The 21,958-nt window shown below is 39.5% G+C and overlaps 1 protein-coding gene across 3 annotated transcripts in view; it reads left to right on the top strand.

The window, feature by feature from the left end:
• Window positions 1–15,836: 15,836 nt before the first annotated feature.
• The window catches only part of LOC106062621 (uncharacterized), a 50,798-nt gene continuing 44,676 nt past the window's right edge, over window positions 15,837–21,958 (top strand). Inside the window, exon 1 of one of the 3 annotated variants that reach the window (XM_056043728.1) lies at window positions 15,837–16,178. The gene's annotated coding sequence lies outside the window, so the exon portion shown is untranslated. Of the gene's footprint in view, window positions 16,270–21,958 lie in introns of all 3 variants that reach the window. The other 2 variants (XM_056043727.1, XM_056043726.1) reach the window with 2 other exon arrangements.

The following is a 21,958-nucleotide window of genomic DNA, read 5'->3' as shown; positions in this document are numbered from 1 at the left end:
GAGATCTCTTGATAGAGGAATGAGTGAATGAATCAGTCAGTGGTATGTTGCGTACAATAGTTAGGATCGGAACACTATCCAAAGGAGTGGCAAGTACCGATACAATTTAAGACCAGTGGCATCGCAGATGCGGCTTTTGTAGTTCGCGGGGCCCTGGGCGATTGTCATATCAGGGCCAAGAATGTTTGTACGATGGGTTTATGGTGACCAAAAGATTGTCTATCTCGGGACGCCCCTAAAACGCGGACCCTGGGAAGGTTGCCTCACTCGCCACAACTAAGGCGCCTCTGAGCACTGTGTGCTGCAAACTGTCTAAGGGTGACTTCCGAAGCCTTTCCCATGTTTGAGTATAGCTGCAAGACAACAGAGGTTTGAATGAAATGAATAGATGTATTACCCTACTTGTCCTAAACGGGAAATGTATAGTACTGGATTTACCCATGGACAAATCAAGCTATAGCATAAGGCCCCCCATCCCAAAAAAACAAAACTTTCCCATATTTACACAAGGTAATAACAATGGAGTAACCAGTGTGTGTGTGTTACAAAGGGCCCCATGTCTCAAATAGCTTAGGGCCTTATCAATTATAAATCCTGTTCTGCTAACGCCTTCTATACCCCTGAAGGATTTCTTCTAGAGATATTGATGGACACTCATCAGCCGTCCAACGCCTTCATGAATTTATCAAGAAATTCATATGCCCAACCTTTCCTTGAATGTAAAAGGCTTTTCAAAGCGTAGATTGGATTACACAGCACGTGTTCAAATGAAACGAGATTATGCTTATCCCATGGAGGGGGAACTTCCCTAATAGACGACGTGTTACACTGCACTTTTTATTGTTTGACTAGCCTGGCATTACCCGCGGCCTGCGGGTCTAAGTTTGTGTTCACTAATGTAGTGGATTGGATTTAGATGTATGTTAAACTTAGCTAATGATCCTTTCACGTTATTTCTCTTTCGCTACGAAAATAAAATTAGGTTTGCGAAAATGGGTTTACCCGAAGTCGATACATTCATATCTATTAAAAACGAAAATGTTAAATGAATGGGATTATAAAGTGAACAATTAAACGAAATATTTTTTAGTACGGGATTCATGAATGAATATAGATCTAGGCCTATCTCAACTCGGCTTCGCAGCTTTCGTAAACGAATGTAGTCTCTTAAAAATGCTTTAGAAAACCAAATTTTAATCTTTATTTGATCAAAATATGAAATGAATGGACTATAATTAGTATGTTCATGTGTTAATGTATAAAACTATCTGTGCGAAGAGAAGTTTTATCATCTAAGAGTTGAATTAGAGTTTTAGATCTAGGGATGGGATTATAAAGTAAACAATTAAACGAATTAATTTTTAGTACGCGATTCATTACGGTATTGTCTAATGAAAGAATGTTCGTCAGGAAATCTGTAGTCACAGATATAAAGAACTAATTTATGTAAAAAATGCTTTTGAAACACAAAATTGAAGGTTACTTTTATTATATAATGAAATCAATGGATCTTCTTTTGTATTTTCATGTGTCAAAGTAAAAAACTATCTGCGCAAAGTGTATTTCTTAAAATTAGATCTAGGTCTAAATCCTTTCGATCTTTTCTCATGTCAACATTGTAGACATGGCCTAGATCCATAAAATACTATAGCTGTAATAGAGTCGGACAACTTTATTTTTTTTAGGGTCTTAAGTTTGTTTTAGGGCTACATACATACACTAAGGTCTAAGTTGGTGCCCAAGAAACATTCCTGTCAAGTTTTATCAAGATTGGTCAAGCGGTTTTGATGTCTATAAGTAACATACATACACCTCACATTCTACTTTATAGTATAGATTAACCAATTGTTTTATTCAAATAATTGTGTTTTAACTGGAGGAAGGTAACATCACACTATAATCACACATGACATGTCCAAAATTATGTATGTGTCTGTGTGCAGAGAGGGGCTGCAAGTGGTGCATCGTGACCCGGCCGACACTAACAGAAGGGAGCCACAAAAGTTCTCCAACAGAAAAGATTTTTCCAGAGTTTTGGAGAATACAGCTATAGATCTGTTTGTAATTATTTCGTTTTTCTTTTGGATCTGTCTTATAAACGATTGGTATTGTCTTTTAACACTATTAGAGACTTCTACTAGCGCTATTTCGGTGTCATCTCAGTTCTAGATATATTGTTGTATCAAGTTGTATGCTTATCACGATGTGTTAGTGTCAAAACATCTTTGATTCATCTGAAGCCTATTTGAAAGTACACGTTGGGAAGAATGAAAGTGATCCTATAGAACCTTGACTAGTTTTCGATTAGAATTGCATCAGTTATTTTGTGCGTTTTGTTCAAACACCTATGCGTTGCACACTCATCAGCCCGCCCCACGCCTTCTTAATTTATTGACTACGTTCTTCTTACTAGGAGTAAAAAAATGCGTTTCCAGAGCTATGCAGACGAAAGGACAATGAATTTCAGAAGACTACAATGCAGGAAACTCTTGGCCAGGGGGTCTATCCAGTGGGGAACTTACAGCACTCCCCATATTCCGTAGATGGCTAAAAAGGAGAGCGCACACGACATTAGGGCATCACGAAAAACTTTGAGAAACACTTTTCTTACTAGGAGAAACAAAACATTTCAAATATTTTTTTGAAAAGACAATACTTCCTTTATACAACTTTTAGATCGATTTTTTTTACCATACCTCTATTCAAGTCAAAACTTCAAGCAGGAACCTGGAACGCTGATCTTAAAAACGGCTCTAACGACTTTCCGCTAAATGTAACAGTTGATGTACATAGCTGAGAAACAACATTACTAGGTTGTTGGCCACACAGAGAAAACTCTACGACGTTATAATTTGTCAGAGTAACAAGGCTTGTCTTCGTGTCCAAAGATTAGTGAGGAATGCAGTATTTCCCTTGACTGCTCAACTTACATATTTTGCCACATCCAGGGCAAGCATAAACATTGTCCGCAGGTGGTCGATTTAGATTTTCTTTTCGCATCTGCTTTTGCCCTCGGCAGCGGATTTTCTTTTAGTCTCAAATGTGTATCCCGCGGCCTTCGTGAGTGACCTCCAACTGTCTCGTTCTGAGGCCGCATACAACCAGGTTCTATGTAAGCTAAGGAAAGTTGACGCCTAAGCTGGTCTTTGAAACATTTCCGTGGGGCGCCTTTGTTACGTCGACCACCTTTTAGCTCACCAAAAAGAGACTGCCTTTGACATACGTTCGTCTCCCATACGGGATACATGCCTTGCCCAGCGTAACTGTCGGACCATAAGAAGTCCCTCTATACTGTCCATACAGGCGTTCGCAAGGACATCGCTGTTTGTAGTGCGGTCTTGCCACCGTTTGTCCATGATGGAGCGCAAGCGTCTTTGGTGAAAGCGCTCAAGAAGTCTTAGTTGTTTTCTGTATAGTGTCCATGTCTTAGAGCCATATAGAAAGGTTGAGAGAACCACCGCCTGGTAGACATTGATTTTTGTAGGCAGGCCGAGCAATTTGTTCCGCCAAACTCTTAACTGAAAGCTCTACTGGCCCTGCCCACACGGTTATCAACTTCCCTTAAAAGTGAGGCAATAGTTACAGAAAGAAAACCAATTTCTTCCATTTAAGCACTTATTTACATTCTTTGTTACGTAACTTTCTTTAGTTCCAGTTTTACATCTGTATGAAAGTGTGTGTGTGTGTAGAGAAATTGTCAAATGACTAGATCATAGACTGGAATAGATCATAGACTGAACTAGATCATGGACTGGACTAGATCATAGACATGACTAGATCATGGACTAGATCATAGACTGGACTAGATCATAGACTGAACTAGATCATAGACAGGACTAGAACATAGACTGGACTAGATCATGGACTAGATCATAGACTGGACTAGATCAAAGACTGGATCATAGACTGGAATAGATCATAGACTGAACTAGATCATGGACTGGACTAGATCATAGACATGACTAGATCATGGACTAGATCATAGACTGGACTAGATCATAGACTGGACTAGATCATAGACAGGACTAGAACATAGACTGGACTAGATCATGGACTAGATCATAGACTGGACTAGATCAAAGACTGGATCATAGACTGGAGTAGATCATAGACTGGACTAGATCATAGACTGGATCGTAGACTGGACTAGATCATAGACTGGATCATAGACTGGAGTAGATCATAGACTGGAGTAGATCATAGACTGGACTAGATCATAGACTGGACTAGATCATGGACTGGATCATAGACTGGATCATAGACTGGACTAGATCATAGACTGGAGTAGATCATAGACTGGAGTAGATCATAGACTGGACTAGATCATAGACTGAACTAGATCATAGACTGGATCATAGACTGGAGTAGATCATAGACTGGAGTAGATCATAGACTGGACTAGATCATAGACTGGACTAGATCATAGACTGGACTAGATCATAGACTGGATCATAGACTGAAGTAGATCATAGACTGGACTAGATTATAGACTGGACTAGATCATAGACTGGACTAGATCATAGACTGGATCACAGACTGGAGTAGATCATAGACTGGACTAGATCATAGACTGGACTAGATCATAGACTGGATCATAGACTGGAGTAGATCATAGACTGGATCATAGACTGGACTAGATCATAGACTGGACTAGATCATAGACTGGACTAGATCATAGACTGGAGTAGATCATAGACTGGAGTAGATCATGGACTGGACTAGATCATAGACTGGATCATAGACTGGAGTAGATCATAGACTGGAGTAGATCATAGACTGGACTAGATCATAGACTGGAGTAGATCATAGACTGGACTAGATCATAGACTGGACTAAATCATAGATCATGGACTGGACTAGATCATGGACTGGACTAGATCATGACTGGACTAGATCATAGACTGGACTAAATCATAGATCATGGACTGGACTAGATCATGGACTGGACTAGATCATAGACTGGACTAAATCGTAGACTGGACTAGATCATGGACTGGACTAGATCATAGACTGGACTAAATCGTAGACTGGACTAGATCATGGACTGGACTAGATCATAGACTGGACTAGATCATGGACTGGACTAGATCATAGACTGGACTAGATCATGGACTGGACTAGATCATAGACTGGACTAGATCATAGACTGGAGTAGATCATAGACTGGACTAGATCATAGACTGGACTAAATCATAGATCATGGACTGGACTAGATCATGGACTGGACTAGATCATGACTGGACTAGATCATAGACTGGACTAAATCATAGATCATGGACTGGACTAGATCATGGACTGGACTAGATCATAGACTGGACTAAATCGTAGACTGGACTAGATCATGGACTGGACTAGATCATAGACTGGACTAGATCATGGACTGGACTAGATCATAGACTGGACTAGATCATGGACTGGACTAGATCATGGACTGGACTAGATCATAGACTGGACTAGATCATGGACTAGATCATAGACTGGACTAGATCATGGACTAGATCATACACTGGACTAGATCATGGACTAGATCATAGACTGGACTAGATCATGGACTAGATCATAGACTGGACTAGATCATAGACTAGATCATAAACTGGACTAGATCATGGACTAGATCATAGACTGGACTAGATTATAGACTGGACTAGATCATAGACTGGACTAGATCATAGACTGGATCACAGACTGGAGTAGATCATAGACTGGACTAGATCATAGACTGGACTAGATCATAGACTGGATCATAGACTGGAGTAGATCATAGACTGGATCATAGACTGGACTAGATCATAGACTGGACTAGATCATAGACTGGACTAGATCATAGACTGGAGTAGATCATAGACTGGAGTAGATCATGGACTGGACTAGATCATAGACTGGATCATAGACTGGAGTAGATCATAGACTGGAGTAGATCATAAACTGGACTAGATCATAGACTGGAGTAGATCATAGACTGGACTAGATCATAGACTGGACTAAATCATAGATCATGGACTGGACTAGATCATGGACTGGACTAGATCATGACTGGACTAGATCATAGACTGGACTAAGTCATAGATCATGGACTGGACTAGATCATGGACTGGACTAGATCATAGACTGGACTAAATCGTAGACTGGACTAGATCATGGACTGGACTAGATCATAGACTGGACTAGATCATGGACTGGACTAGATCATAGACTGGACTAGATCATGGACTGGACTAGATCATGGACTGGACTAGATCATAGACTGGACTAGATCATGGACTAGATCATAGACTGGACTAGATCATGGACTAGATCATAGACTGGACTAGATCATGGACTAGATCATAGACTGGACTAGATCATGGACTAGATCATAGACTGGACTAGATCATAGACTAGATCATAAACTGGACTAGATCATGGACTAGATCATAGACTGGACTAGATCATGGACTAGATCATAGACTGGACTAGATCATGGACTAGATCATAGACTGGACTAGATCATAGACTGGACTAGATCATGGACTGGACTAGATCATAGACTGGACTACATCATAGACTGGACTAGATCATAGACTGGACTAGATCATGGACTAGATCATAGACTGGACTAGATCATGGACTAGATCATAGACTGGACTAGATCATGGACTAGATCATAGACTGGACTAGATCATGGACTAGATCATAGACTGGACTAGATCATGGACTGGACTAGATCATAGACTGGACTAGATCATAGACTGGACTAGATCATGGACTGGACTAGATCATAGACTGGACTAGATCATGGACTAGATCATAGACTGGACTAGATCATGGACTAGATCATAGACTGGACTAGATCATAGACTGGACTAGATCATGGACTAGATCATAGACTGGACTAGATCATGGACTAGATCATAGACTGGACTAGATCATGGACTAGATCATAGACTAGATCATAGACTGGACTAGATCATAGACTGGACTAGATCATGGACTAGATCATAGACTGGACTAGATCATAGACTGGACTAGATCATGGACTAGATCATAGTCTGGACTAGATCATGGACTAGATCATAGACTGGACTAGATCATGGACTAGATCATAGACTAGATCATAGACTGGACTAGATCATGGACTAGATCATAGACTGGACTAGATCATGGACTAGATCATAGACTGGACTAGATCATCGCGGCGTTCCAGTACCACCTCATCGTGGTCGCCGCGTGAACACTCCGCTCTCTGGGAGTGGCCAAGGGTACTGGTTGCTTGCCGCTGATGAATGAGCAGCCGGCAAGTGTAAAAGGAACTCAAAGGGGAGACCTAGGCCCTGAGTCCTTGTCGTGGTGGTCTCGCTTAACCCCAGCCTGAATGAAGCGGGCTAGGAGGCCTGGGAAACCTCTTGGCTTTAGCGGACAGACTGAGGGGAGCTAATGAGCAGGGCGCGGGCTGTAGCCCTGGCTGGCATGGGCGGAATGTCCACTCGACAAACTGACTGCGTCGGCCGGGGCCGAGCCCTGTGTGGCGGTACCGCCCTGTCCGGCCAGACCGATCGGTTGGGTGCTGGAGCGGGTAGCCCTCTCCTAGGACTCCCAAGTCCACGGTGGGGAGGTGTCCAGCAACGGTAGAAGGGTGTCACCGATACCCCGGGGAGCACCTCGAAGGCGGGGAACTGCCACGGATGTGAGGTCGGGGTGAAAAAAGTCTCCAGGCCGTAAGCTCGAGGGCCACGGTGGCCCAACATTCAAGTCGTTGTTAGCGCGACTGGCACAGTCAAAGTCCACGACAATACTGCCTCCGGGCGGTCAACTAGCGTTTATGGGCAAAGGCAACGTGCATACATCCCCCTACCCACTCCCCCCCCACACACACACATGTACCTCAGCCTCGTACCTCTGGCAACAGAGCGTAGGTAGGAAGGAAAGCTGGCTAAACCCATTTTTGTAAAGTCCCATGGTGATCCTGGCCTCCTCGCGGCGGACTTTGGTAACGCTGTGAAAGTCTCTAACACAGCGGCTAACGGGGATCCCCTCCGTCTACGGTTTTCAAGGCCAAGTGGATGGAGCTTGTTAAATCCAGGAGGTCCAACCCAATGTGTGGGTGCCTGGTTAAAAGCTGGATTAGGGTGCGCCAGAATGCGAGGCGCGCCCCATAAACGCCGAAGGCTCTAGAAGGTACGTTTCCAGATGTACGACATTGCATCTAGTCGCCCCACTGATGGCGAACTTTCTGGCGGTGAAAGTAACGAGTCTAGACAACCACTCATTATACCACAAGGCAAGCGTGACATTGGAAGCTAGCTCAGCGAACACGAGTTCCTGAGTAGGTAGCATTGATCCTACTTGAGGAGATCGAATCCAACAGTCTAACATGAAAATCAGTTTCGCCCGCACTCGGGTAATTTCACTCACATGGCTTTACAAAATGTATCTATTAAACCCGAGTATGGGCATTACTCACTCGATAGGCCCCGTTCTATCAATCCTGGCGACGGGTTGATGTCCGATAAGTTAGCTACCGTCGTTGTTCTTCAAGATGTCCGCCCACTAAGCTCACCGATATTGGCAGCAAAAACTAACCAAGGGTTGCTTGACGCAAGTCGAGCCAAGCTACCCCTCAAAAACCACGGACGGGGAAGTCGTGACCCCCATACTAAATGTGACCAATAAAAGCTCGGAAAAGGAACGCAAGAGGGACGGTCCCTCTAGGCCCAAACATGTTAAAGGTACTGGGCAACTCAGAATCATATCATTTAATGCGAATAGGCAATTGCGACTCAAGAAGCCTGAAATTGAGAGACTGTTGTCGGAACTCGAGGTTGATGCGTTCTTGGTGCAGGAAGCTGGCAACGCTGGTAGGAAACGGAGCTGTGTGCCCTCGCTCTCGGGCTTCACGGCCTTTACCTGTTCCTGTGTAAAATGTCAGAAGTTAGTCACTTTTGTCAGGAACCCTTTGCTTGCTCGTGTGAAGGAGGCCGCCTCACGGGGATCTGGTGAGACCGACACGCTCTTGGTTGAAATATTTAAGGACGGACAGAGATCTGAATGCCTAAATGTCTATAACCCACCGCGAAGTGTCCTTACACTCGATAACAAAAGCCTCTCCAGCACCAGAACGATAGTGGCGGGTGATTTCAATGCCAAAATCCAGGTAATAGGTTGTACAACAACCGATCTCTCGGGACAGAAAGTACTCGACTTATGCGACGGAACAAATTTGGTTCTCCTCAACGACGTTGATTCTCCAAACACATTCATTCACTCCGGGCATGGAGGGGAATCGAAACCAGATTTGTGCCTGGTGTCTGCGGATATAGTTGCTAAGAGTCGACTAGACGTCCTGGGGGACTTGGGATCGGATCATCTGCCGCTAATGGTCTCAATTGATCTCGGAACGACAAAACAAACAGCCTGCCCTAGACGTGGGTGTACGCTAAGGCGGACTGGCAACTTTTCAGGAGTTGATCGGATGTGCTCCTGGAAAAACTTGATATTGATTTTGAAAACATTGTGAAGGCTCTTTTATCTGCGGCTCGTAGGGCCATTCCGCGAACCAGTGGTAAGCGCAAGTACCGGTCCTTTTGGTCTCGAAAGTTGGCACGTCTTGTCCGGCAACGAAAAGCAGCACGAAGAAGGCATGCTAGACAAAAAACAGAAGAGACGAGACGAGCCTACAATAAACTCACGGCATTGGTAAGGGATACGGTGTCAGAAGAATCGCTTAAAAAGTGGTCGGAGACTTGTGTGAACCTGAACCTCGCGGATGGACGGCAGGCATGGAAGTTATTAAACAACTTGGCTGGAGTGGGGGAACCGAGGGTAGCGGAACCCCTGCAAACGCCAAGTGGCCCTGTTATTACTGACAAGAAGAGAGCGGAGGCTTTGAACAAACATTTTGCTGGAGTCTCCAAATCACACAATAAATCTTCCGTGTCGATGGCCCTTGACCGTGTTAAAAGAGCCAATGAAAAACGCAAATGGGTCGACGGCAAGGCTGGGACGGAAACATTCTCAGAGCCCTTTACCATGATGGAGGTGGCTTTCGCGATCAAAAAGGCTAGACTACACAAGGCAGTGGGGCCAGATGGCATCAGCGCTGAGATGCTAAAAAATCTTGGAACGATTGGCCTCCTAAAACTTCACGGCTTACTAAATCAACACGGTGCCCTAGTGCGATGAGACTTAGGCTACACGGACTAGATCATAGACTGGACTAGATCATGGACTAGATCATAGACTGGACTAGATCATGGACTAGATCTTGACTGGACTAGATCATGGACTGGACTAGATCATAGACTGGACTAGATCATAGACTGGACTAGATCATGGACTAGATCATAGACTGGACTAGATCATTGACTAGATCATAGACTGGACTAGATCATAGACTGGACTAGATCATAGACTGGACTAGATCATGGACTGGACTAGATCATGGACTGAACTAGATCATAGACTGGACTAGATCATGGACTGGACTAGATCATGGACTGGACTAGATCATAGACTGGACTAGATCATGGACTGGACTAGATCATAGACTGGACTAGATCATGGACTGGACTAGATCATGGACTGAACTAGATCATAGACTGGACTAGATCATGGACTGGACTAGATCATGGACTGGACTAGATCATGGACTGAACTAGATCATGGACTGGACTAGATCATAGACTGGACTAGATCATGGACTGGACTAGATAATAGACTGGACTAGATCATAGACTGGACTAGATCATGGACTAGATCATAGACTGGACTAGATCATAGACTGGACTAGATCATGGACTAGATCATAGACTGTACTAGATCATGGACTAGATCATGGACTAGATCATAGACTGTACTAGATCATGGACTAGATCATAGACTGGACTAGATCATAGACTGGACTAGATCATAGACTGTACTAGATCATGGACTAGATCATAGACTGGACTAGATCATAGACTGGACTAGATCATAGACTGGACTAGATCATGGACTAGATCTAGTGGCAAAAGTGATTTTATTGTAATATTGGATCTTCCACTGAAAGGTCTAAAAGTGCATTTTTCGGAATTTCATTAAAAATAGTATTTGTGTGTTTGGGGGCATTCTAAAGCAGGTAGATAAGAAGAGTACAACTGATGGGCCTAAGAAATATTTGTACATACTCCATAATGTGGGTTTGTGGGCCGTTCGATTGAAGGCTGAATGATGAAAAAATAAAGGGGACTTATAGAACTTATAGAGTAGAAAATTGTGTTAGCTGTAAGTTAACGTTGTAATGTGGGCCGTTTTATTGATGGATTTAAAAGTGTTCAAGGCGATATAGACATATACCAACTATTTCAACAGTAGCGTAGCACGGGTATCGGGTATAGCTATGCGCTTTTAGAATTCAAGGACATGCGTAATATATAATGGCCAAACTGATGGACCTAAGAAGTGTTTGCGGGCCCTTCTTTTGTAGAAGGAAAAAGACATAACAAGAAAAAAAAATGTAAAGATATCCGCATAGTTGTATCAATTAGTTTGGATCAGTTATGTAATTAAATTTGTAACAGACCTAGACTAACAATAATAAATCTTTAAAATATTTAAATTGTTTTTGTTTAGAGCAATTTCATGCTTTTAGCTTTCTCACTACGCTATGAACCTATCACTTTCTCACTACGCTATGAACCTATCACTTTCTCACTACACTATGAACCTATCGGCTGTCTCATTACGCTATGAACCTATCGGTTGTCTCACTACGCTATGAACCTATCACTTTCTCACTACGCTATGAACCTATCGGTTGTCTCACTACGCTATGAACCTATCGGTTGTTTCCCTACGCTATGAACATATCGGTTGTCTCACTACGCTATGAACCTATCAGTTGTCTCACTACGCTATGAACCTACCACTTGTCTCACTACGCTATGAACCTATCGGTTGTCTCACTACGCTATGAACCTATCACTTTCTCACTGCGCTATGAACCTATCGGTTGTCTCACTACGCTATGAACCTATCCAGGGGCGTAACTAGGGATTTGGTGGCCCGGGGGGATTGACCTCTTTGGGGGCCCCTTGCATTTTGAAATTGGACATATGACATGGGATAATGTACGCAAAAATATATAAGCCCCAAATCAAATTGGGTCAGTATATCAGTGAACTTAACAAAAAGTAATCAAGACTCTTTTAATGAATAATACCTTTGTTTATTATTTAAATAATGCACAAGTGACAAATCTAAATTGATATCGCTTCACGTCGTGCATTTTGTGCAGCAAAGACATCTATAACATCAACTACATCGATAGGTACTTTCTAGTATTTGTGACTTCACTGACATTAAAGCCATGATAAGCCTTTCTTGTGTCATTGTGCTCCTGAGATAGCTTTTGATGAACTTGAGCTTTGAGAATGATCTCTCACATGACGTAATGGAAGTGGCCTGAGTTAGCAGTACTCGGAGGAGGTTGCAAAGTTTGAGCACATGTAATTACCATATGAAGCCTGTTTCCTCAATATGTCTATTGGTGATTGTATTACTGGTTTGTTGATGAAAAGTGCTCGTGCATCAATGACATCATTGAAAAAGCGATTTGCCATTTATTTCATCATACAAACAGGAAAAGTAGCACAGTTTGTCATAAGCAGGTCTTCATCTAACAGGTGTCTTGGTTCAAGAAGAAACCCAAAGGTATCCATTTTCTTTCCAGCCTTTGAAATCTGTCCAGCACTTCTGTCGCAACACGTTTAAATTGCAGTTCTATTGACAGTCCTACATTAGAACTAAAAAAAAAAACTTCTCATCAAGTCTTTTCTTTCTTCTGGTTGTTTTGATTACAGGGAATCCATAGTATTCACTACCTTCTTTTGCATTTTCGATGGATTGGGTTTTTGTCAGTTTCTCATCATTTTGCAGAAAGCATGAAAGGGTACTAATTTCTTTAGCAGCTTCCCGTATATGCAGTCCAGACTTTTATAGTTTCTTCTGATCTATAGTAATTGGGCGCAAGAGCTTTGACCAGAATTCAAGATAGGCAAAAAAAATCTTAATTTTCCACTGCATATAGAAGATTCTGTGCTAATATTATATGGTATTATGTCATTGTTGGTTGTTTATGTTTTCTGCGCAAACAAAAGGATTCAGAGCATACAAAAGTGGGAAAGATCCATATCTCGTTATGCTCGAGTATAGAAATACTCCGATAAGTGGACTGCCGTATTCACCATCACAACTGCTGACGAGTAGAAGACGCAGGGAATCATTCCAACTGATCCCAAACTATTGAAACCATCGGTAGCTAAAATGCAGAGACATTACTCAACGAACGACAGATGAAAAGCAAAGTGAAATACAATGCAAAAGCAAGACTACCTAAAGATTATTCTGTCGGAGAGTTCGTCTAGGTCAAACATGGCAGAAAGCAGTTGTCATAAAAAAACATTCAGCACCCAGATCTTTACATCATAAAGACAAACGGAAAAACATACAGAAGAAATCAACGCTTTTTGAATAAGAGTTTCGATGAAGACATCTCTGGGTACTATGATACCGATGGAGACAATGAACTGCAAACTGTTGGAACAAACGAAACTGACAGTTATAGACCAACGTCTAGAGAACTTGTGCCAGTCAAGACAACCAGAAGTGGACGAATTGTTAAAGTTCCTAGTAGACAGGGCCGGCCTTAGGCCACTGCAGCCTATGCGGTCGCAGTGGGCCCCGCGCTTTCATAGGACCCGCGCTAATTCTAAGTGTACATTATTAAATTAAACCATTAGAACGTATATAAAATAACAGGGTTTTCGCCACCTCCTGATTTTTCAGGGCCTCCAGGAAATGTCATGAAAAGGCAAAATATACGATAAAGTCCTGAACTTTTTAAAAATGTATTCAAATCTCCCGAAGAATAGACGAAATTGACATTTTGGGGTGCCTATAAATAAAAAGTGGCATTGCGAGCTTTCATTTGATAAAAATTTATCGCAAAGACGAAAGTAGGCCTATTTTCTAATTTAAAAAAAATGATATTGACATTATGCTCATCCCTACCCAGACTAGGCACCGTGCGATCCGTTTCGCATAGGGCCCCGCAAATGCTAGGGCCGGCCCTGCTAGTAGATATCACTCTTAAGAACTTTAAATAGAAGGGTGTGATAATAAACTTCAAAAGGAAGGATGTGCTAATATTATATGATATTACGTTATTGTTTGTTGTTTATGTTTTGTGCGAAAGCAAACGGATTAGATGGATTGGATTGAGGAAAGATGAATATAGGGGTAATAACTCGAGTGTGAAGTTTAATTCTGAAATTATAGACGCCAAACCCGAATAATGGACTATTCTAGCATTATTAAGAATAACTTTTGGATCTGTTATACTCGATTCTGTAAATTTTGCTTCAAGGTTAATTAGTGTAGCCATAAAATACTCGCCATTTAGATCTATTATTAGTAAAGGTAACAATATACCTGGAATTCGCTGTATATCATGCAGTTTTATTCGTGGCAACAAAGTTTAAAATGTAAAACTAACTTTAAAAAAACGTTGATTTCTATGGGAAAAAATATTTTTAAAATGTCAACAAAGTCAAATTCTCCCCCCTCCCCCCCTTAGTTACGCCACTGAACCTATCACTTTCTCACTATCGGTTGTTTCCCTACGCTATAAACCTATCGGTTGACTCCCTACGCTATGAACCTATCGGTTGTCTTACTACACTATGAACCTATCACTTTCTCACTAAGCTATGAACCTATCACTTGTCTCATTACGCTATGAACCTATCGGGTGTCAAGACCAGTTGGAACAGAGGTGGGGGAGAAAGAAGGGCTATCTGGGTGATCGCTTTTTTAAATGCATTAAAAAAAGTTATGACCTGAATTTGAACTCGGGGGCTAAACCTTCTCAAGCCAACACACTAAACAGGGAAATGCTTTTGAAAAATAGTTTTATAGTTATCTATTTTTAGTTTCAAACTCTTCTTTCTACAAAGTATAAACGTATAAAATTCAAATTATACCACGACATTTGTCAAGTACGATTCCTTTCCCTTGTTTATGCTTAACTAAATAATTATTTGCCAATAGTTAATTAACTAATCGGTTAATTTTTTAAAGAAATAATTGTGCAAATTTAAGTTTGATTCGAGATTGTGTGTGAGAGAAACAATCCTTTTACCAGACACAGACAGACAGAGAGACAGACAGAAAGAGTTGATATAAGCTTTGTAAAAAGGATTTGAGGGATATACAATTGTGTTGGGGTGGAGGAGCGGGCTGTTTTATTGAAGAATATTTCAACCATAGTCTGATAGTGTAAGTAAGACTTTTGTTAAGGCGGAGGGGGGGGGGAGAAAAAGATAGCCTACTTGAATTTATGGGCCGGTCTAAGTAATATAAAGGAAAAAATGGGAAGGGGTTTCCATGGGAAAATAAACAACATATAGCCTGGGATCAAATCAACTGATGTAGCCCATGGGTAGTGCTAGTAAATAGTTTGAATGATTTTAGATTGTTCTCCTCGCTTTTCAATTCATTCAGTAAAACTCCTCAAAGTGAATCTGAAACACAGCGTCGGAGCCCAAACGTAACTGTCCAAACAAATGTGCAACTGATCAGTTCTTAGATCCATTTGGATCACGAGAAAACTAGTTATTTTCAAGAAGCCACATTAGGTCAAGAGTAATGCTATTTGTATCATTTATTATTTATTGAGTAGCCTACATTGTACTTATTATATTACAGTGTTTTTGGAAAAAAATGAGTGTGTGTGTGTTGGGGGGACCAATAAACTCCGTGCACCGGGCGCCATTGATTCTCGCTACGCCTCTGTGTGTGTGTGTGTTTACAGCTATAGTGTCATTTCGATGTAAAAGTTATTTTGGTGTGCTATATTGAACTTATTTGAAGCCTACTATTACTGACACTCAATTGTATGGTTCATAGGCTGCGATAGTTGGGCCGCGCTATCCTCTTGTTTTGTTTTCTTTGCCCGGGCGTTAAGAGCCAAACAAAGTTTGCCCTGTTGGTCCAGTCCAATGTTTCAACTGTGTGGCCTCTCCCCCGAACACACTAGTTAATGCGCGAGTTATTTAAGGAAGACAGCCAGACAGTGGAAGAGACAGTGAAACAGTGAAAGATTTATATAAAAGTAGTTCATTAAAAAAATGATCAGATGTGAGATGTGACTGATTCACTGCAAGGTCGGGTAAGAGAAAACAAAAGTTGTACTTGGTCTAGACTAATTGATAGATATGACTTCTAGGTATGCTGGCCATGAAGTGCTACCTACAGGTAAGTTATGAACATTGAAATCTTGCTCTATTAAATTTACAAGTTACAAAATGATTAGGCCTATATGAATTATAAAAAAAAATGAAATGCTTTTAAAACCTCTCTGTCTTGAAGATTCTAACGTCAACGATTTAATGATTAGTTTTCTGTTAACATCTACTTCAGTGTTCAATAGGAGTCATTTCCATTGGTTGAATTGAAACATAATAGGTTATCATAGTCAAACATTCGACTGAATTTTTGAAGAAAAATCACACAAATTGTGTAGAGAAGTATTTACTTTTTTTTAAACTATATATTCCAATTATTTCTATTTTAACCAATTTTTACATTATGTCGCCGCCTCGTCCCCTCTGGTATGTTGACCGATTCCGGGGGCGGGGGGGGGGGGGGGGGCGATTGCATCTACCATTCCCTTCCTTAATCCCTAAAAAGGGGGGGGGTAATTTGTGCGCAAAAGTCACAATTTGGGAACAATAAAATCTACACAATTATAATCGTATCAATTTTTTAAAGAAATTTTATATTATCTGGTAATGTGGCCGATTATGTAGCGTGGAAGGGAACATGAGCCGACCCTTCGGGTGGGAGACGGTTTAAAATGTGTGCATATATTATAAGATAGGTCTAGATCTAATTAGATTAAAGTAGTCTAGATCTATAGATCTAATTGCAATGTCTTCGATTCCGAAGATTAAGGATGAGTGCAGTGTTCACATGACTATTCAGACCCTGTTGCGATCTGCATATTTTCCCGTATCTCATGTGGACAAAGCCGTTGTCCGCTGGCGGTCTATTTAAGTTTTCTTTCCGTCTTCTGCGACTGTCTTCAATAATGGCTTTTCTTTGAGTCTCAAATGTTTGTCCCGTACTCTTTGTGAGAGCTCTCCAACTGTCTCTTTCAGAGGCCATCTGCTGCCAGCTACTTACTCTGTCCAGTGAGGGCTACATGGCAACTGAGTTGATCTTTATCGCGCTAACGGGGGACACCACTGTTACGCCATCCTCTTTTAAGGTCGCTAAAGAAGATCGCCTTTGGCATGCGGTCGTCTCCCATGCGGGATGTTTCCAACCCAGCGCAGCGGTCGAATGGTAATTAGTGCTTCTATAGTGTCCACACCGGCCTCCAGCAGAACATAGTTTTTGAAATGTAGCTTAGATTTAGATCTAATTAGATGTATAGGTTAGGTCTAAATCTAAATCAATACATGTATAGGCTAGATGCAGAGTTCTTCCACCACCCATAGTCTCGTGGCTCTGGGTTTTTCAACAATTCGTATCTCCTTCATTGCGTCTTAATCCATGGGAGTAGCTTGGGGGAAGTTATGGACTCGGCGTTCACTCCAAAATAAGACATCCTCTCCGCATCATGGGCTCCATGAAAGTTTGTCTTTCATTTTGTATTGAGGCTGAGGCTGGGGGGTGGGGGGGGTTCAACCGCAATCTTCCCTCACCCATATTGGTAACTGGCTTCCTTTAGTTTGTTTGTTTGTCAAATGGTTGACATGTTTCGGATGTTCCTTCAGAGTTGAAGATAAAAAATCCTTGTCCAAATCTTCCGCAGGACGACGGGGGATGGGAGCGGACAGGGTTGAACCCGGGACCATGTTAGGCCTTCCCTTAACCAAATAAAAGTCGCTGGGTTCCATTAATAAATTAAATGTACGAACAGGGAAAATACTTCAGAAAACTATAAACTACCTAAGTCCATGACGAAGTGTGTCATAAAATGCAGTAAATAGACAATTTGATATGGACCTGCTCTTTTTTTAAGCAAGATATTGTAGACACCTCAGAATACATATTTTTGTTTATTCATTGTTTCAAACTTACATTCATAAAATAGATCTAGGTCATTCATTGTTTCAAACTTACATTCATAAAATAGATCTAGGTCATTCATTGTTTCAAACTTACATTCATAAAGTAGATCTAGCTCATTCATTGTTTCAAACTTACATTCATAAAATAGATCTAGCTCATTCATTGTTTCAAACTTACATTCATAAAATAGATCTAGGTCATTCATTGTTTCAAACTTACATTCATAAAATAGATCTAGCTCATTCATTGTTTCAAACTTACATTCATAAAATAGATCTAGGTCATTCATTGTTTCAAACTTACATTCATAAAATAGATCTAGGTCATTCATTGTTTCTAACTTACATTCATAAAATAGATCTAGGTCATTCATTGTTTCAAACTTACTTTCATAAAATAGATCTAGGTCATTCATTGTTTCTAACTTACATTCATAAAATAGATCTAGCCCATTCATTGTTTCAAACTTACATTCATAAAATAGATCTAGCTCATTCATTGTTTCTAGCTTACATTCATAAAATAGATCTAGCTCATTCATTGTTTCAAACTTACATTCATAAAATAGATCTAGGTCATTCATTGTTTCAAACTTACATTCATAAAATAGATCTAGCTCATTCATTGTTTCAAACTTACATTCATAAAATAGATCTAGGTCATTCATTGTTTCAAACTTACATTCATAAAATAGATCTAGGTCATTCATTGTTTCTAACTTACATTCATAAAATAGATCTAGGTCATTCATTGTTTCAAACTTACATTCATAAAATAGATCTAGGTCATTCATTGTTTCAAACTTACATTCATAAAATAGATCTAGCCCATTCATTGTTTCAAACTTACATTCATAAAATAGATCTAGCTCATTCATTGTTTCTAGCTTACATTCATAAAATAGATCTAGCTCATTCATTGTTTCAAACTTACATTCATAAAATAGATCTAGCTCATTCATTGTTTCTAACTTACATTCATAAAATAGATCTAGCTCATTCATTGTTTCAAACTTACATTCATAAAATAGATCTAGGTCATTCATTGTTTCTAACTTACATTCATAAAATAGATCTAGGTCATTCATTGTTTCTAACTTACATTCATAAAATAGATCTAGGTCATTCATTGTTTCAAACTTACATTCATAAAATAGATCTAGTCTAGGTCATTCATTGTTTCTAACTTACATTCATAAAATAGATCTAGGTCATTCATTGTTTCAAACCTACATTCATAAAATAGATCTAGGTCATTCATTGTTTCAAACTTACATTCATAAAATAGATCTAGCTCATTCATTGTTTCAAACTTACTTTCATAAAATAGATCTAGGTCATTCATTGTTTCAAACTTATTTTTACTTTTTCCAGTATTTGCTCATCTTTACGCTTTATTTGTGCAGGGCACAGTTGATTTAGTAACGACAGGTTATGTCAATACCATCGCGTTTCTTCCCTTTAAGTAAATAGTAGCAGCAGTTTTTTCTATTCTTAGGACTGGTCTTTTCAACTGTGGAGTTGATGACACAGCCAGCTAGGACTGGGCGCACTGCAGAGGCGTAGCGAGGGGAAGGCAAGGGAACCCAGAGCGCCACACGGAGAGGGGTGCCAAATTTGAGACAAATACGATTCTATGGACACCATCAATTTAAAAAAAAATATTTTTAACTAACAAACTATTTCACTTTGATTTAATTTCGTTACTTGAACTTTTTAAAAACATTTAGAGAGTAATGTCTTACGTCAGAACGGTCTAATTTCTCCCGAGTGACATCCCTTCGTTTAATGACACTTTTTACGCCAACAAGTAGGCACGCTACAGCATATCTTACTGAACACATAGGTAGAATGCAAAATGAAGCCCATTGCGAATATAGATGCTCAGTTGCCAAGAATGCATCTCAATAATAAGTATCTATTTGTCTCAAATTTTCTACATTAAACTTTGGTTTGAGATTTTCTTACTATGAATAAATAGACCAAAATAAAACGAATATTGGAAGCTTAAAATAAAGGAAAACGCTTGGTTCCGTAGCGTACAGACCCTCTAGGGCTAGGGGGAAGGTAGACGCGAATTTTTTTGGTGATTTGGGGGAAAGCCACTATTAAGAGTTTGAGAAACATAGTTTTTTAAGTCTACTGAAAAAGCTATCAATCTTGATGTTCAATTCAAGAAAAAGAAATATGGGCTATGTTTTCAAATGTTTAAAAACTCTTTTAAATAATTTGCATCTTAGTTAGCTACATTAACTCCTCCTTGATTGAGACATTCATTGTACACACATTACAAACAATGCTTTATTTTTTAGTTATTTCTTTGTTGAATGTCAAATATATCTGTCGACATCAGGAAGTATCATATCACTAGTGTGAGATACAGTTTAGTAATGAAATATGATCATATAACTAGTGTGAGATACAGTTTAGTAATGAAATATGATCATATAACTAGTGTGAGATACAGTTTAGTAATGAAATATGATCATATCACTAGTGTGAGATACAGTTTAGTAATGAAATATGATCATATCACTAGTGTGAGATACAGTTTAGTAATGAAATATGATCATATAACTAGTGTGAGATACAGTTTAGTAATGAAATATGATCATATAACTAGTGTGAGATACAGTCTAGTAATGAAATATGATCATATAACTAGTGTGAGATACAGTTTAGTAATGAAATCTGATCATATAACTAGTGTGAGATACAGTTTAGTAATGAAATATGATCATATAACTAGTGTGAGATACAGTTTAGTAATGAAATATGATCATATAACTAGTGTGAGATACAGTCTAGTAATGAAATATGATCATATAACTAGTGTGAGATACAGTTTAGTAATGAAATCTGATCATATAACTAGTGTGAGATACAGTTTAGTAATGAAATCTGATCATATAACTAGTGTGAGATACAGTTTAGTAATGAAATATGATCATATAACTAGTGTGAGATACAGTTTAGTAATGAAATATGATCATATCACTAGTGTGAGATACAGTTTAGTAATGAAATATGATCATATAACTAGTGTGAGATACAGTTTAGTAATGAAATATGATCATATAACTAGTGTGAGATACAGTTTAGTAATGAAATATGATCATATAACTAGTGTGAGATACAGTTTAGTAATGAAATATGATCATATCACTAGTGTGAGATACAGTTTAGTAATGAAATATGATCATATAACTAGTGTGAGATACAGTTTAGTAATGAAATATGATCATATAACTAGTGTGAGATACAGTTTAGTAATGAAATATGATCATATAACTAGTGTGAGATACAGTTTAGTAATGAAATATGATCATATCACTAGTGTGAGATACAGTCTAGTAATGAAATATGATCATATAACTAGTGTGAGATACAGTTTAGTAATGAAATCTGATCATATCACTAGTGTGAGATACAGTTTAGTAATGAAATATGATCATATAACTAGTGTGAGATACAGTTTAGTAATGAAATATGATCATATCACTAGTGTGACATACAGTTTAGTAATGAAATATGATCATATAACTAGTGTGAGATACAGTTTAGTAATGAAATATGATCATATAACTAGTGTGAGATACAGTTTAGTAATGAAATATGATCATATAACTAGTGTGAGATACAGTTTAGTAATGAAATATGATCATATAACTAGTGTGAGATACAGTTTAGTAATGAAATATGATCATATAACTAGTGTGAGATACAGTTTAGTAATGAAATATGATCATATAACTAGTGTGAGATACAGTTTAGTAATGAAATATGATCATATAACTAGTGTGAGATACAGTTTAGTAATGAAATATGATCATATAACTAGTGTGAGATACAGTTTAGTAATGAAA

Source organism: Biomphalaria glabrata, chromosome 10, assembly GCF_947242115.1.
Source record: "Biomphalaria glabrata chromosome 10, xgBioGlab47.1, whole genome shotgun sequence".
NCBI lineage: Eukaryota > Metazoa > Mollusca > Gastropoda > Planorbidae > Biomphalaria > Biomphalaria glabrata.
This window is presented reverse-complemented; position numbering and strand designations above follow the sequence as displayed.